Source organism: Rattus norvegicus, chromosome 17 (genome assembly GCF_021556685.1).
Source record: "Rattus norvegicus strain SHRSP/BbbUtx chromosome 17, alternate assembly SHRSP_T2T, whole genome shotgun sequence".
NCBI classification, from domain to species: Eukaryota; Metazoa; Chordata; class Mammalia; order Rodentia; family Muridae; genus Rattus; species Rattus norvegicus.
This window is the reverse complement of record NC_141550.1, coordinates 89,364,494-89,383,291: the sequence shown is the minus strand read 5'-3', so window position 1 is coordinate 89,383,291 and position 18,798 is coordinate 89,364,494. Positions and strand designations below refer to the sequence as shown.

The 18,798-nt window shown below is 41.7% G+C and overlaps 1 protein-coding gene and 1 pseudogene across 4 annotated transcripts in view; one reads left to right on the top strand and one right to left on the bottom strand.

Annotated features, from left to right (window-relative positions):
• The window catches only part of Etl4 (enhancer trap locus 4), an 817,363-nt gene that overhangs the window by 736,284 nt on the left and 62,281 nt on the right, over positions 1 to 18,798 (bottom strand). The gene's annotated exons all lie outside the window — the stretch shown is intronic.
• Tuba1a-ps6 (tubulin, alpha 1A, pseudogene 6) lies at positions 780 to 14,037 on the top strand (annotated as a pseudogene).

The window sequence follows — 18,798 nt, the reverse complement described above, 5'->3', positions numbered from 1 at the left end:
GGAACAAATTGCATTTGAATTCTTTCATAGAGAAAGCTAGATACATCTTGCTAGAATCTCCTTTTGTAACTTTTATAGTGTTGTCTTCTCTAAGGAACTTTAATTGTTTTCCCCTCCTTCTCCTCTTCCTCTTCCTCCTCCTTCTCCTCCTCCTCCCCCTCCCCCCTCTCCCTCCTCTTCCTCCTCTTCCTTTCTGCTTCCTTCTTTTCAGCCTCCTGCTCCTGCATCTCCTCCTCCTCCACCTTCCAGGCCTACAATGGGGCCTAGAACACAGTGATTTTGGTGTTGCTTTGGTGAGGGACAAAGTTAATAAATGACTCATATCCCTATAACTACCCAGCTTCTGTTTTTCTGTCTATTAACTTTCATTGTCATTTTTAATTCCTAAACTTAATTGAAGATTCAGGAAGATAGACAGGCAGACAGATACATAGGCAGAAAGACAGATACATAGACAGACAGATAGAAGAGCAAATACATCCATACATTGTTAGTAAAAGAAAATAGGAACCAGAAATGCCATGAATTTAAAGCTTGAATTAACAGTATAAGGAGATCACAAGGAAGTGTCACCTTGGATTGTGAAGTAATGGGACAGCTGATTATATGCCAGGCACACGTTCCTAGAGAGTAGAACTCTCATAGCATATATTTTCTATTTAGCTCATTGTATTCATTATAGAATGGAGCAGCGTAAACATCCTCTTTTTAATTTTTTAAAAAATAAATCATCTTAATAGTTTGCCAAGTATATTTCTCAATGGACCACACAGCGTGGCATGATGGAACTTGGAGGTGAGAGGGCTTCAACCCAGAGCACTGCATTCCTAAATGTATAAAATGGGCACCAAAAGTGCCTTCCTACACAACTCCCAGCTCATTGCAGTTCACGATTCAGAATAATGCAATCTAAAGTATAATAAAAGGGTCAGCACCGGCGAGCAAATGCTTATACCAATGGTTTGGGACTCCTAATCACATGGTCTCATTTTCCGTCTGTTCTTCATTCACAGCATTCTCTACTTCTGATGCTTCTTAGCGGCTCTCCTGTTGCTGATGCTGATTTCTGATGCATTTTCACTTGAACGCACTCTCTCTGTGACTGCTCAGTAGCACTGCTTAGAATGTAGACAGAGTTTAAATGAGAATGGCCACTGAGACCAAGCTGATAGCACATCCCTCTGAAAATCACCATCAGACATGTGTATGTCTGAAAAGAATGTTGTGATTCATGTTATACAGACCAAGAGCAAAGCAAAGGGTCCAAGAATCAAGATGTGAATATTTTGACGTTCTCTTTCCTAGTCTTCTTATGAAGCATACAATTTGGATTACTTTTAAATCTAGGTTCCTCAGAAAATTGGACATTGAACTGCCTGAGGATCCAGCTATATCTCTCTTGGGCATATACCCAAAAGATGCCCCAACATATAAAAAAGACACGTGCTCCACTATGTTCATCGCAGCCTTATTTATAATAGCCAGAAGCTGGAAAGAACCCAGATGCCCTTCAACAGAGGAATGGATACAGAAAATGTGGTACATCTACACAATGGAATATTACTCAGCTATCAAAAACAACAAGTTTATGAAATTTGTAGGCAAATGGTTGGAACTGGAAAATATCATCCTGAGTGAGCTAACCCAATCACAGAAAGACATACATGGTATGCACTCATTGATAAGTGGCTATTAGCCCAAATGCTTGAATTACCCTAGATGCCTAGAACAAATGAAACTCAAGATGGATGATCAAAATGTGAATGCTTCACTCCTTCTTTAAAAGGGGAACAAGTGAAAGACCCCAGCTTAGCAGCAGTAACGCCATTTTGCAAGGCTGTACTTAAGATGACTGGTTCAGGGAAAGGTTAGAACACTGAGCACACAGCGGCTGCCAAGCAGGATGTGCATGGTTGAAGGCCCGGCAACAGGACGACTGCGGTTGAGCACCTGACAATGAGAAAAGCCCCGGGAGAGGTCCCACACCCTGGTGGGGGGCTGAGTCAGTCGTTATGTTCCAGGAAGGTAGCTAGGAAACTTGCCCCGGGCTGAACCCTTGCCACATTAGAATCCACCAATTATATCCCTGTAACCATGCATCTGCTTCTGTATGCTTGCTTCTGCTCCCCAGAATCCTATAAAAAGCCCATCCTTGGTTCCGTGGGGCGCGCCAGTCCCCCGGGTGACTGAAGCGCCCACAGGTGCCTGTGCCTGTGTATCCCGACAATAAACCAAATCCTCTTGCTGATTGCATCCTGTGGACTCGGTCTGGTCATTGAGTTGGAGGGTCTCCATCCCGAGGGAAAGTTCTCCCTGAGAGCTTTTCACAAGAATACCCTTGGCAGGGAAGAGAGAGGCAAAGATTAAAACAGAGACTGAAGGAACACCCATTCAGAGCCTGCCCCACATGTGGCCCATACATATACAGCCACCCAATTAGACAAGATGGATGAAGCAAAGCAGTGCCGACTGACAGGAGCTGGATGTAGATCGCTCCTGAGAGACACAGCCAGAATACAGCAAATACAGAGGCGAATGCCAGCAGCAAACCACTGAACTGAGAATAGGACCCCCGTTGAAGGAATCAGAGAAAGAACTGGAAGAGCTTGAAGGGGCTCGAGACCCCATATGTACAACAATGCCAAGCAACCAGAGCTTCCAGGGACTAAGCCACTACCCAAAGACTATACATGGACTGACCCTGGACTCTGACCTCATAGGTAGCAATGAATATCCTAGAAAGAGCACCAGTGGAAGGGGAAGCCCTGTGTCCTGCTAAGACTGAACCCCCAGTGAACTAGACTGTTGGGGGGAGGGCGGCAATGGGGGGAGGGTTGGGAGGGGAACACCCATAAGGAAGGGGAGGGGGGAGGGGGATGTTTGCCCGGAAACCGGGAAAGGGAATAACACTCGAAATGTATATAAGAAATACTCAAGTTAATAAAAAAAAATCTAGCATATTTTATCATCAATTTTTACATATCAACTGAGATCTACTAATATTTGCCAACATTTGAATCACACCTTTTAAAATACATGATTATGAAGCAAATTCATAGAACATGAGGGGATGTATATTTTCATATTCTTTTTTTTTATTAACTTGAGTATTTCTTATATACATTTCGAGTGTTATTCCCTTTCCCAGTTTCCGGGCAAACATCCCCCTCCCCCCTCCCCTTCCTTATGGGTGCTCCCCTCCCAACCCATCCCCCATTGCCGCCCTCCCCCCCACAGTCTAGTTCACTGGGGGTTCAGTCTTAGCAGGACACAGGGCTTCCCCTTCCATTGGTGCTCTTACTAGGATATTCCTTGCTACCTATGAGGTCAGAGTCCAGGGTCAGTCCATGTATAGTCTTTAGGTAGTGGCTTAGTCCCTGGAAGCTCTGGTTGCTTGGCATTGTTGTACATATGGGGTCTCGAGCCCCTTCAAGCTCTTCCAGTTCTTTCTCTGATTCCTTCAACGGGGGTCCTATTCTCAGTTCAGTGGTTTGCTGCTGGCATTCGCCTCTGTATTTGCTGTATTCTGGCTGTGTCTCTCAGGAGCGATCTACATCCGGCTCCTGTCAGTCGGCACTGCTTTGCTTCATCCATCTTGTCTAATTGGGTGGCTGTATATGTATGGGCCACATGTGGGGCAGGCTCTGAATGGGTGTTCCTTCAGTCTCTGTTTTAATCTTTGCCTCTCCCTTCCCTGCCAAGGGTATTCTTTTTCAAAGAAGGAGTGAAGCCTTCACATTTTGATCATCCGTCTTGAGTTTCGTTTGTTCTAGGGATCTAGGGTAATTCAAGCATTTGGGCTAATAGCCACTTATCAATGAGTGCATACCATGTATGTCTTTCTGTGATTGAGTTAGCTCACTCAGGATGATATTTTCCAGTTCCAACCATTTGCCTACGAATTTCATAAACTTGTTGTTTTTGATAGCTGAGTAATATTCCATTGTGTAGATGTACCACATTTTCTGTATCCATTCCTCTGTTGAAGGGCATCCGGGTTCTTTCCAGTTTCTGGCTATTAAGACCTCAGAAGATGGAAAGATCTCCCATGCTCATGGATTGGCAGGATTAATATAGTAAAAATGGCCATTTTACCGAAAGCGATCTACAGATTCAATGCAATCCCCATCAAAATACCAATCCAATTCTTCAAAGAGTTAGACAGAACAATTTGCAAATTCATCTGGAATAACAAAAAACCCAGGATAGCTAAAGCTATCCTCAACAATAAAAGGACTTCAGGGGGAATCACTATCCCTGAACTCAAGCAGTATTACAGAGCAATAGTGATAAAAACTGCATGGTATTGGTACAGAGACAGACAGATAGACCAATGGAATAGAATTGAAGACCCAGAAATGAACCCACACACCTTTGGTCACTTGATTTTTGACAAAGGAGCCAAAACCATCCAATGGAAAAAAGATAGCATTTTCAGCAAATGGTCCTGGTTCAACTGGAGGTCAACATGTAGAAGAATGCAGATCGATCCATGCTTATCACCCTGTACAAAGCTTGAGTCCAAGTGGATCAAGGACCTCCACATCAAACCAGACACATTCAAACTAATAGAAGAAAAACTAGGGAAGCATCTGGAACACATGGGCACTGGAAAAAAACTCCTGAACAAAACACCAATGGCTTACGCTCTAAGATCAAGAATCGACAAATGGGATCTCATAAAACTGCAAAGCTTCTGTAAGGCAAAGGACACTGTGGTTAGGACAAAACGGCAACCAACAGATTGGGAAAAGATCTTTACCAATCCTACAACAGATAGAGGCCTTATATCCAAAATATACAAAGAACTCAAGAAGTTAGACCGCAGGGAAACAAATAACCCTATTAAAAAATGGGGTTCAGAGCTAAACAAAGAATTCACAGCTGAGGAATGCCGAATGGCTGAGAAACACCTAAAGAAATGTTCAACATCTTTAGTCATAAGGGAAATGCAAATCAAAACAACCCTGAGATTTCACCTCACAGCAGTGAGAATGGCTAAGATCAAAAACTCAGGTGACAGCAGATGCTGGCGAGGATGTGGAGAAAGAGGAACACTCCTCCATTGTTGGTGGGATTGCAGACTGGTAAAACCATTCTGGAAATCAGTCTGGAGGTTCCTCAGAAAATTGGACATTGAACTGCCTGAGGATCCAGCTATACCACTCTTGGGCATATACCCAAAAGATGCCTCAACATATAAAAGAGACACGTGCTCCACTATGTTCATCATATTCTTTTTTAAATCCCCCACATTGAGCTCCACTGGTCAGCTTACATTTAGAGGTTTAAAAAGGAAATACATTTTTTTGTGAAGGATCAGAGAGAAGGTATCGAAAGGGAGAAGACAAATGCAGAAAAGAGGGTCTAATGATGAGCACAGCCCTATCTCTTCCCTCCAAGCACAGTGTCTCAGCTTTCTTGCATGTGACTAAATCCTGGCCATGTTATTACCGTAAGCCACTGCCAAATTGGACCTGTAAATGTATTCAATACTTTATTCCTTTTTCCCATTTGTAGCATTGGTGGAAAATTTGTTTCAAAACTGCCAAAGCCATGGGGTGAAAGAAACCAGTGCTGGGATGATTAGCTAATTTTAGTTGGTACCACTTGCTAATACGGGATACAGATTATGTAAGAAATAAACTCGGGTAGTGTTCTGCCCATGGGCTTTTCAGTTGTACCTGCTGTGTAGTAGCCAGACGGCTTATCTAATATAAACTTCTCAACATAGCACCAAAAGTACCTCTGTGCTTCATGCACAAATTAATTGCTTGTTATCAAAGTAAGAGGTTCTGGAGGATTGTGCATAAAAATTCGATCATATGCTAATATTTAAATTTCACCTGCTATCCCCAAATTAAAACATCTAGCTCAGGGAAGTGGAGAACTGGTTCAGGAACACTGTGTATCAGAAGTAACAACGAAGTTTTAGTATTCATTGCCGAAACTCTATAAATTGGGCAATTTGTATCAAGAGATAGCCTTCTTCAATTTGCATTACCTTACAGGTAAAACTGTGGAACCCATCTCTAAGATCTAGCAATGGCACAGGGCCCACATCATAACTGTGGTGACAGTGATGCTTAAACTCTTTGAAATTGTATCTCTTGACCCATGTTGAACACTTGAGGAGTTCTATGAAGGTATAGAGGAAAGAAGCATTGATAGAAGGAAAAAGGGGGATCTGGGCTAATAATATACTCATTTATGATGTCATATTGAAGGGGTATCTCAAACTGAACAAAAATATCTTTTATGTGTAGTACTAGTATAGGCAGCCATAACTGGTGTTCTTTGTCCCATGCCATCCCTAATTCCATCAGTCCCCCCACTATACTGACTTCTCAAACACAAGGGGAGAGGGACACACTCTAGCAAGCTCCTGGAGATCATAGTCCGTAGATATTCAGAAGCTTCTGCTATATCATACTTACCCTAGGGAACAAGGAAGTGCCCAAGGTCCTAGAGAGGCTCAGTAATGCAAATAAAAAGAAGGCTATCATGTTTTTCTCAGAAGATCCTTGACTTTGTAGGCTGCTGTTACAATATACTTACTTTCTTCTGAGGACTTTCTCATCTTTAATGACCAGTGTAGCAACATTTCAATATTCTTGTTAAGGCAGAGGTAGTCAGCTCTTGTCTCTCCCTTTTGTCATTACCCTGAGCTCACTAAACTTCACCTACCAGTAAACTGGGGATGAAAATGAGCGTAGATAGGAAAGATCCCTTAAGTAAAAAACCACACACCACCTGAGGGCAAGACTAAAGGACAGCAGAAATCATGACTCAAGGTTCAGCAACTTTACAGAAGGGATCTACAGAGTGTGGCAGCCTCTGGCATAGAAACATGAAAAACAGCAAGAAGGAGGGTGTTTGGAGCATAGTAGGAGAGGTGGCTTCATCTTCTTCATCAACACTATCAAAAGCAAAACTACACATTGACTGATCACTTCTTAATTGACTACTTATTTTAATCTTTGAAATATAAATGCTTATTATTAATTATGAGTTATAAATCATAATCATGCCTGGTTCCTGAGGCATGAACTGATGGCACATGTCAAAGCCAAATGCATTCTGGGATTGTGAATGGAGCATCTCAGATTCTTGGGCTATTAAGGCAAAACCTTTGAGAAAGTTGGGATGGAAAAATGTCCCAACACTCCCACTCCTACAGGGAAATACATTTTTTATTTTGCATCTGCTTGTTCTCTGTCACTTGAAGTCCTCACTAGACACGAAATTCTGTGACAAGGATGACGGTGGTACATGCACTGTTTGGCAACTACCCTTCTCCCGCAAGCCCCTTGCAGTCCAGTCCAGGACCGCTTGTGAAAAAGTCAAAGAAAGATTCTTGATTTAAGCATCCATCATTTTTTCATTCTCTATGTCTTTTGATAATTATCATAGTAATATTCAATTTCTACAGTCTTAAAACTTTACTTTTCTCACTGAAGAGGTCACCAGAATACATTTGTTCCTGTGTTATAGAAATAAATGTTGGTTATCTCTTAGTGTGTAGAACTAAGGAGTAGATCAAGGAACCTCAGCGATGCCTGGTACCATGTTAGGAATACGATAATGATCAAATAAGCCATGATTCCTGGCCCTATGTGGGTATACCTAATAAGAGAGACAAGGGTTAGATAAATGCTACTGAGATAAATATATATCGCTCAACAGTGGTAAATACTATGGAGAGAACTTACTTTTGGGTTAAGGGTTCTTGGAATGCTCTGCAGGAACGTGACGCATTGAGTCCAGGTGGCAGGTGAAGAGTTAGAAGCATGAAGCCAGGGAGATGGAAAGGCTCCAAGGCAAATAAGATGCTGGTGTGTTTGAGGCTCACCTGGAGCTCTGGTTTCTCCTGGCTTCCTGAGAGCTTCCATTCTTCCCCTTGTCCATTCCCACTAACCCATGCACCTTGGCTACTTCCTTCTATGCACACAGGTCTTCCCTTTTCTCCGGCTCTCAGTTTCCCACTGATGCTGGACCAGGTACCCATGGTGTCTGCTTGCAAAGATAATGAGCAATTCTGAAATGTACCACTTGATGTGATGTGTTTGCTACATTTTGTGCAGCTTGCTGCCTCTTCCTCTGTGACACTTTCTCATCCATGTATATCCCATCTCCAACCACTTCATTTCTCAGTCATGAAACTTTGCCCCCAGGTCTTCCCCCATTCAACATTTGAAAGGTCTGGTGAATCCTGAATATCTCTCTCTCTCTCTCTCTCTCTCTCTCTCTCTCTCTCTCTCTCTGTGTGTGTGTGTGTGTGTGTGTGTGTGTAGCATAGGTTTTCCTGCTTACATTTATTTTTGGTTATTTAGAGCCTCACAGTCATTATGTGCAGTGTTGAGGGTGACAGTGTAGAAAGGGTCATGCTACTGACACTGCCCTCTGTTTCTACCTCTGACTACAGAAGAGCTAATATTCCTTCCCCTCTGTTTCCCACCCCTTTTTCTTTCTTCAGTGAAGTTATAAATCTTCACTGATCACCTCCTGAAACATTTATTATGCTCACCTTTAAGTATGTGTGGGACACTAATTTGGGGAGAAAGAATAGAATTCTACCCGCCATGCTTTCACATCCTAATTGTTTTAATTTGATAGAAACTTGTTGTTCCAGGTCTTACTCCTGTAGAGTAAGTACGTCTGTCCTAGTTAGATTACTTCTACTGTGATAGAATGCCATGACTGAAAGCAACCTGGGAAGAAAAGAGTTTATTTCATTCACTGCTTTTAATGAAAAGCAGTGAGGGCAAGAAGTCAAGCAGGGCAGGCAGGAAATGATATAGAGGCTATAGAGGGGTGCTGCTTACTGCTTTGCTCCTCAGGACTTGCTCAGGCTGCTTTCTGTAGAACCCACAATGGGCTGGACCCTTTCCCATCAATCACTAATTAAGAAAATGCGCTACAGGAGGTATTTTCTCATTTGAGGCTCCCTCCTCTCTGATGGCTACACCTTGTGTTGTGTTGGCACATGCATTTGAGCAGAGTCCAGCCCCAGAGGCAAGCAGAGTTCAGTCATTTGGGTGTCTGGGGCCAGAGGCTTTAGCACCTGGCTTTGATCCATGTCTAATGGAAACAGGGACAGAACAGTCTACTTCCAATTCCAGGCTTAAAGTCTGAGCTCAGGCTTCTTTAGAGGTAATGACTACTTACTCAGTGACTCCTTTAGGAGGTCTAAGATCTCAATAGACTCCCTTACCTTTTAACTGTATTTTCAACTATATACATGAAACTATGGAGGGAAAAGCAGAAAAGGAAACTAAAATACTTCCTCTGACCCAGTGTCTCACCAAGATAGCTCTCTCTCTCTCTCTCTCTCTCTCTCTCTCTCTCTCTCTCTCTCACACACACACACACACACACACACACACACACACACACACACACAAACTGATCATTTGGATTCTATCCCCTTCCTTCCCTGATTTCCCGGACTCATAGCCTGTTAAGCCTGTTACCTTGACTTTCAAATACTTTCCTAAATTAGAATGTTTTCTCCTCCCTCCTCCTTCCTTTCTTGGGGATCTAGAATTGCTTACCTGAAACACTGTTTCGTTTATCCAAACCAAACTGTCTCCAACTATCTCTCTGCACTGGTGTCTACATGGTGCGTGAGTGGATCATTTTCTAGCTCAAAATCCTTCTTCAGTCACACCAAAGCTTTCAATGCAAATGCCATCTGAGTCCTCCTGTCTTATTCCCTCTCAGCAGTAGCTGTAATTCGCAGACAACGTTAGTGATGATTTAGATGACGAATGATGCTCATAGGCTCCTATATTTAAACGCCTGGTCCACAGTTGGTGCTGTTCAGGGAACTTTAGGAGGTGCAGCCTAGTCTTCCAGTGTGCTCTACTGCTCCAGGTATGCTGTGAAAGATGTGTGCGCTAAGCTTCCTGCTCCTCATAATGGTGTGATGGCTTCATCCCATCGTGATCAACTCTTACCTTCAACTCCAACTTCCTTAAGCTTCCATGGTGATGGTGCTTTGTCATCGCAACAGAAAAATAACTGAGATGGCATCACGCATAGATTCACACCTGGTCCAACTGCCTTGCCCTTATATATTATAGACATTGTGATGACCCCTCCTAATCCCATCTGCTCATCCCAATTAGTGGCTGATTTTCTGTGTCCGTGTGCCACCCTGGATGTTCCTGGATATCCCAGCTAACCTATAAGTGTCAAGAAGGTGGGACTCAGTCTACTCCTGCCTGTCTTCTAGAATAAGGTGTACACCACCCATGAGTATTGCTGATTGAATGACATTCAGGGGACAACAAAGGTTTGGTCAAATGACTTCTACTTGTTAAATTAATTTTCAGTTCATTTGGTATTTTTGTTTTGTTTTGATTTTAAAGTCCAGTGTGCCTAGGATGAGATTATATGATGTGAAATTTGATCAGACTGTTGACTGCCTGTTTATCCATCAAGAATAATGGCATTAATAAAAGGAATTCTTTGTGGCCAAGGGAAGAGTGGTAGAGCACTTAAGCATAAAGGAAGCATAAAGTCCCCGGTTTGATTCTCAACAGTGCAAAGACATTTTAAAAATTACTTTCTTTCCTAACATCACAGAAGCAAATCCAATATTGGAAGTATTCATTCTATTGCAGCACAAGTGACAGCTAAGACATGAAGTCACATGGATTTAGAAGTCATAAATATCTTCTGGGTTTACTCCCACCACCAATCACCTGAGAATATGCCTAGTTTTCTATTTTTAAGACTGTGAGCCACCATGTGGGTGCTGGGAACTGAACCTAGGTCTTCTGTAAGAGCAGCCTGTACTCTTAACCACTGAGCCATCTCTCCAGCCCTTAGGTTTTTTAGGACGTGGTTTTCAGTTTGTCATTGGACTTAAACTTCCTAGAGGAGAACACAGAAATGGCTTTAAATGAGAGACTTCGCTCAGTCTCGTCTTACTATTCTCGTTCTCTGTTGTCAGCCACCTGTGAGGGCTATGCGTGGCTATCAGTTTGACTACATCTGGAATTAACTAAAATCCAGACAGCTGGGTGCACCTGTGAGGGAAGTTCTCTTAATGAATTAATTAAGAAATACAAAGACCTAGTTTTTTCTTTTCTTTTATTGGATATTTTTTTAATTTACATTTCAAGCGTTATTCCCTTTCCCAGTTTCCCCTCCAGAAACCCGATATAGAGGCAGGGAGGGGGGTGAACCCTGTTTCTATGACAGTGCTCCTCCACCCCCACTCTCTTCCTCCTGCTTCCCTACCCTGGCATTCCCCTACACTGGGGCATTGACCAAGGTCCTCTCCTCCCACTGAGCCCCAGATAGAGCACCATTCCTCAGGTTCATCAGTCAGTGACCTGGTGGGAGGCTGATAGCACTGTGCCTATTTCTTACCTCTTCGTCCTTACTGGAGTAGATATTTATTCTGGTTATGGATTTGCCTGTCTCTCATATGATGCTTCTTCAAAAACCACCATCAGTGGACTTACAGAATGCCATACCTGCTGTCATGGTATTCTACACAGTATTGCACTGAACAAGAAGATCACTTTAAAGCCAAAGAAGTGAGACAGTGGGTACACAATTATGGAATCCACTGATCCTGCAGTGTTGCTCACTATCTTGAAGCAGCCGGTCCAATAAAAGGTAGAATGGCCTTTTAAAAATACAGTTATAGTGCCAATTAGGTGGTAGCAGCCTCAAGGGCTGGGACAGGGTTCTACAAAAGGAGGTATATGGATTAGTATCCAATACATGGTATAGTTTCTTTCTAGCTGAGATTGATGGGTCCAGGAAAGAAGGGGTATAAAATGAAATGATTCCACTCACCATGACCCCTAGGGACTTACTAGGAACATTTTTGCTAACTGTCCCTGTGACTATAACTTCTTCTGGCTTAGAAGTTTGGGTTCCAAAGTGGGAAGCACTCTTAGCAAGGAGATACAATAAGTAGTCCATTGAACTCGAAGCTCAGACTTCCCCTTCGCTACTTTGGGTTTCTGATAACCTTAAGCCAAAAGGCTAAGACAGGAATAACAATGCTAAGAGAACTGATTGATCCAGATTCCCAAGTGGGAAATTGGATTGCTTCTCCTACAAGGAAGATTAGGTCTGTAGTACAGGAGAACCTTTAGAACATCTCTTAGTCTTAGAACGTTCTGTGATTAAAGTCAATAGGAAACTATAACAGCTTAATCCATGCAGAATGACCAATAGCCTAATTCAGGCAGGATGACAAAGAGCAAAAACCCATTAGGGATGAAGGCATGGGTCACTCCTCCAGGAAAAGAGCCAAGACTTGCTGAGGTGCTTGCAAAGAGCGAAGGAAATACCGAATAGGTATTAGAGGAAGGTGGTTATAAATACCGGATAAGATCATGTGATTAGCGGCAGATATGAGGATTATAACTGACATGTTTCTGTCATGTTTTATTAAAAATGTGTTTGTACAGATATTTGTGTTTTTTCCTCAATTTCTTTATCATGTAATGTAACATTAATTAGGAGACTTTATCAGTGGTAATCATATTTAAGTTTGAGATACTAAATTAATGTCACTGTATTTTTTTTATGTCAACTTGACATGAGCTAAAGTCATCTGGGAGGTGGGAAACTCAATTAAGAATTACATCGACCACCTAAAAATCACACTGTAAGAAATAACACCTCCTCATTGCCTCCACCATCTGCCTGGCAACCACAAAGCAGCAACCATGCTTGAGTGTCCCTTCATCCTGTTGGCCAGCCTGGTGTCAGATCAGCAATGCCTGCTGGGAGCTCTATTGCCTAGAATACCTGTTGGCCAGCCTGATAGCCAGAAGTCAAGTGACAAGACAAGTGGGAGAGGATCTAACTCCTTCAACACTTTCTTCAGTGAGACAGGCGCTTCCAAGCATTTACCACAGGCAATGTTCATAGGTCTGGAACCTACAGTTATTGATGAAGTTTGTACTGGTATCTGCTGTCAGCTTTTCCACCCTGAGCTGGAAGGAAGGCAGGAAGATGCTGCCAATAATTGTGCCTATGGTAACTACTCTTTGACCACTACATGGTCATAGACCTTGTCTTGAACAGAATTTGAAAACTGGCTGACTGGTACACATGTCTTCAGTTTCTTGGTTTTCCTCAGCTTTGCAGGGGAACTGGTTCTAGGTTCACATCCCTCCTAATGGAGGGGCTCTCTGTTGATTATGGAAAGAAGTCCAAGCTGGAATTCTCCATTTACCTAGCCCCCCAGGTTTCCACTACTGTGGTTGAGCCCTACAATTCCATCCTCAGCACCCACACCACCCTTGAGCACTCTGATTTTGCCTTCATGGTAGACAATGAGGCCATCTAGGACATATGTCACAGAAACCTTGACATTGAATAGCCAATCTACACTAACCTAAACAGGTTGATAGGTCAAATTGTGCCTTCCTTCACTGCTTCCCTCGGATTTGATGGGCCCTGGATGTTGATCTGACAGAATTCCAGACTAATCTTGTACACTACCCTCAAATGCACTTCCCTGTGCCACATATACCCTTGTCATCTCTACTGAGAAAGCCTACCATGAGCAGCACTCTGTAGCAGAGATCACCAGTACCTGCTTTGAGCCAGCCAACCATATGGTGAAATGTGACATGGTAAAAACATGGATTGCTGCCTGTTATACCATAGTGATATGGTTCCCAAAGATGTCAATGTTGTCATTGCCACCATCAAGACCAAGCATACCATTCAGTTTGTGGACTGGTACTCCACTGGTTTCAGGTTTGGCATTACCAGCCACCCACTGTGATACCTGGTAGCAACCTGTCGAAGAACCAGAGAGCTGTGTGCATGCTGAGCAACACCATAGCCATTGCTGAGGTCTGGACTCATCTAGATCACAAGCTTGATGTGATGTATGCCAAGCATGCCTTTGTGCACTGGTATGTGGATGAGGGCATGGAGGAGGGGGAGTTCTCTAAGGCCTGTAAGGACATAGCTTCCCTAGAGAAGAATTATGAGGAGGTTGGTGTGGATTCTGTTGAAAGAAAGGGTGAGGAAGGAGAGGAATACTAAATTAAATGTTACAAATGTACTGCTTTCACAGTAAGGTTTATTCTGTTCCAACATAGAAAACTATAGTCTGATCAGTAAATTTGTATTTGGCAATATGTACTTTCATACAGTTACTGACTTATGCCTTAAATATGAATGATTTTTCAAAGACCCCAGCCATCCATTTCACTGATGGATTTTAAACAAAATATTTCCTGTCTTAAAAATAAAGGAAGGGAGGGATGGAGGGAAAGAGGGAGGGGGAGAGGAAAGGAAAGGAGAGGGGAGAGAGAGAGACAGAGAGACAGAGAGAGACAGAGAGACAGACACACACAGAAAGAGAGAGAGAGAAAGACAGAGAGACAGAGAGACAGAGACAGAGAGACAGAGACAGAGACAGAGAGAATGGTGTTAAAAGATCAGATTGTAGACAAGTCTATAGGGCATTTTCTTAACTAGTGATTAATGGGGGAGGGCTTAGTCCATTGTGGGTGGTGCCATTCCTTGGCTGGTGGTCATGGTTTCTATAAGATAGCAGGCTGAGCAAGCCATGAGAAGCAAGCCAATAAGCAGCACTCCTCCATGGCTTCTACAACAACTCCTGCCTCCAGGCTCCTGCTCTATTTGAGTTTCTGTCCTTACTTCCTTCAGTGATGAACAGTGAATGTGAAAATGTAAACCAAAAACAAACAAACAAATGAACAAAGAAACAAACCAAACCAAAAAAAAAAAAAACAAACCCAAAACCCAAGACAAAAAACAAAACAAAATTATCACACCTTTCCTCCCCAAGTTGTTTTCAGTCATGGTGTCTCATTATAGCAATCATTACCCTAACTAAGATAGTTTCTCAAGGGACATTGCCACCTATTCTAAAATTCATAATGTGCCTGAGGTTGTACAAGGTACAATATAGTGTTAGGTGTGATTATTACCTAGACAAATATAATGTGTTTGCCATTGTGCATGTGATGGTTATATCATGTTAGGTGTAATTATAATGTGGTTATTGTTTTCACTTGGAAATTAAGCATAGCATAAGAAGATGTAATTGTGTGTCGAGATGACAATAAGTGGGGCGAGTTGTAATGGCTGTTCTTAGTTGTCAACTTCACTACTTCTGGAATTAACTAAAACCCAAGTGGCTGGATGCGCCTGTGAGAGATTATTTTCTTAATAATCATTTGCAATGGGAAGACCCCCTTTTAATGTGGATCATTTGAGGTGGGGAGATTTTAATCTTTTAATCACAGCCACCTTTCTGTTGGTGGCCTATATAAAGTAGATGGAAGAAGGAAGCTTGTTTTCTGTCAGCTCGTTCACACTCTTGCTGGCAAGTCTACCCTTTCAAGGCATTGCAACCCAGTTCTTTGTGATTCTGGTGTATACTGAAGATCAGCAGAGACATCCAGTCTTGTGACCTGAACAACTACTAGATTCTTGGACCATTCATTAGTAGTCAGACATTGTTGAACTAGCTGGACCACAGCCTATAAAGCCATTCTAATAAATCCCTGTGTGTGTGTGCAAACACCTGCACATGTGTTCACATGTGTGCATGTATATGTGTATATCCATCTTATAAGTTCTTTTCTAGAAAACTCTGATTCATACACCACATTTAATTCTCTATTACTTGAATAATTTTTTAAAAAATTAAAATTATTGAGTAATACTGACAAGATTTTGGAAGTGTGACAAGGACAAATATTAGATAACAGTGGTAAGTGCTTTGAATTTTGTATTCAACAGCCACTTTGTCACAGAGAAAAGAAGGAACAAAAAATATGGGAAAACATTCTAGTCCAGAGACCACAGTATTTAACTTATCTGATACTGCGATACAGTCACAGGAAAGTATTATTAATGACTTTTCAGTTAATCTTCAAAATCACTATTTAATATCCAATGGCTAAAGTTGAGATTAGATTATCCTTATAAATGAACTTTTCCTTTTTACTAATTGGTGAACTGTCTCAACAGAAGTATATGCTGAAGTGTATTGTTTCTACTATGAACATTTTACATTCTTTCTTTCCCTCTCCCTATGTTGTTACCTATTTGGCTATTAGTATTATGAAATATTATTTACCATACTTCTGGCAAAAGAGTAAAAAGAAACTTTGGGAAACAATATAGAAGTGTTCTTGTGGCCCTTGTAACACAGTTCCTGCCAACTTCCCACAGGTAGTCTCCTTCTGCTTCATCCATTCCTGAGCTTTTCCAATTCAGGTTGCTTTAATACTAGGAAGTCACAAAGTCTTTGTTAGTTTCACTTTCTATTTAAATGATATGAGAACCTTATGGACTCCTGAACCAATTGGCATTGAGATAGAGGGAATGTTCTGCTTTCATTCTGTTACTGGACAAACACCATAGCTGGAAGCCACTCAGAAGAGGAATGGGTTTAATTCAGCTTTTAGATGACAGTCCATCTTGAGTAAAGTTGGGACAGGAACTCAATCAGTAATTTGAAGGCAGGCCTAGTATCTACTTCACACAGTATTTACCCCTTACCAAAGAACTCACTCATAGCCAGGGGAGAAATCAGGGAGAACTCAGCTTGATGCTGCACATAGTCTATGCTTAGCTTTCTTGAGAAGTCCAGAACTACCTCCTCCGAGGAGTGATGCCACTCACAGTGGGCGGGATGTTCTCCCATCAATTAAAAATTAACACAGTTTCCCTAGAGACTGGACTACAGACCAATCCAATTCTTCCATTGAGAGTCTCCTTTCCCACAAAAATAGGCTGTGTCAAATTGATAGGTAACGCTAACTAGGACAGAGGGTTAATTTTATCGTCACTGTAGCAGCCACCATAACAAGCTTTCTTGACCTAATGTCCTTGGTACCCAGCTGAAAGAGAGCTTGACTCACAAAGAAACAAATAGCTCGGAAAGTGGCACAGCATGGTACAGTAAAACCATTTCTATCTTAAACCAAAAAGCAAAAGAGTAAGACAATGGGTCCCATATTCTCCATCAAAGGCATACTTCCATAATTTAAGTACTTCCCAATAGGTAGCAGGTTCTGAAGAGCACCACCTTCCAAGGATAACACCACGGGATGAAACCTTAACATGTGGGCCTTTGATAGCTACTCCAGATTCAAACTATAGCAACGGGTTCTTGCCAAAGCTTCAGTGTCACAGCCTTGTGGTTTGATCTGCAGATGTCTGTCTATTGGACACACATGAGAGTCTGGGCAGTGAGTTGAAATGTCTTTAAACTGAAAAGAGAGAAGAGTGTTCAGAGTAAATCAAACTAGGATAAATAAATCATCCTCTACAAAAGCCTTCCACAGAATATGGGGCAAATAAAAGAAATAAACTATCCGAGGAAAATGCTGTGAAATCAGGGAAACGATTTCTGCTTCCTTTTCCCAAGTGCCATTGAAAAGTCTTATTCTCTTCACACATTAAAGTACGGCGTGAATAGAGAAGCATACTGCAGATTTTAAATCACATACAAATGCCACTTCGTGAGGGCTTTCCCAACTAGCCAGAAACAGATGTAGGGCATTTTTGCTCAAAATCATCTGAAACACGGGAAACAGCAGAGCTGTGAACAAGTTCCACGACTTAAATATCACTGTCATGTGTTGAAGTATGGCATTATTTTTCAAAAAAGTAATCTTCGTACTAAAGAATGAATATAGTTCCCCAAGACAAATGGAAACCTGAAAAACTCACAGTGAGCACCATGCACCATGGGGACAGACAAGAGCCTGTCAGGAAAAAGGCAACGTAGCTGACTTCACAGCACATCGTCAGGACAGTCACATCAGGTTAATACCCGAGATCTTACCCCAGAGTGGCTGGGCAAGAAAAGGATTAAAAAAGCATCAAAATTGAAAGCAGAGTAACATGCTCTGTGTCCAAATTTAATATGGTAGGTAGCTTCGCACTCATTAGGATACAAGAAATTCATAAATTCATAAGATACAAACGAAGCACAAAATATTAGTGATATTACTGCATAGTAAAAATGAACAACCTGAAAAGAGAGCCAAGACACAAATCCCATTTATAGCAATACCAACAAGAACAAAGTAGAAATTAAACTAACTAAAGAGAGATTAAACTTATACCATGAACACTATAAACTACTTCTGAAAGAAATTGGAACTACATATAGAGATTAAAACATATCCAGCTTCACGGACTTAATGTAATTTTTATCAAAAAACCATTGACATTTTTCAGAAACTTACTCTATAAAATGTATGTGGAACCTTAAAAGAACCCAGCTTGGCAACATGATTTTTAAAAGAACAAAGCTAGAAAGAGGGCTCCTACTTCCTGGTTCCCCAAATTCTTAACAAGGGACAGTAATCAAAATAGTATGATGGTAGCAGAAAGACTGATCTGTGCACCAGTGAATTAGAGGAGAATTCAGGGATAAGCACCTCCTAGGAGGTCAGAAAGGGTGCCAGGGTCATTGAGCGGCAAGTTCTTCCAAGTGAGGGTTCTAGGAGAGCTGGGAAAAGGTAATTTTTCTTTCTGTGAAAATGAAGAACACTGAAAATACTACCTAACATTACATACAATGGATTTAGCAATGACTTCTCATACACCAAAGGAAAGGACTGAGACATTGGAGATATATATATATATATATATATATATATACCAAAACCAGAGAAAAGGTCAACCCACAGAATGGAAGGAAATACTTGCAAATCATATTTATCTTTAAGGAATTAGCATCTAAGAAAGATAAGAGAGAACTCTTTACACCATCATCAAAAACACCGTAACCAGATTCAAAAGTGGACAAAG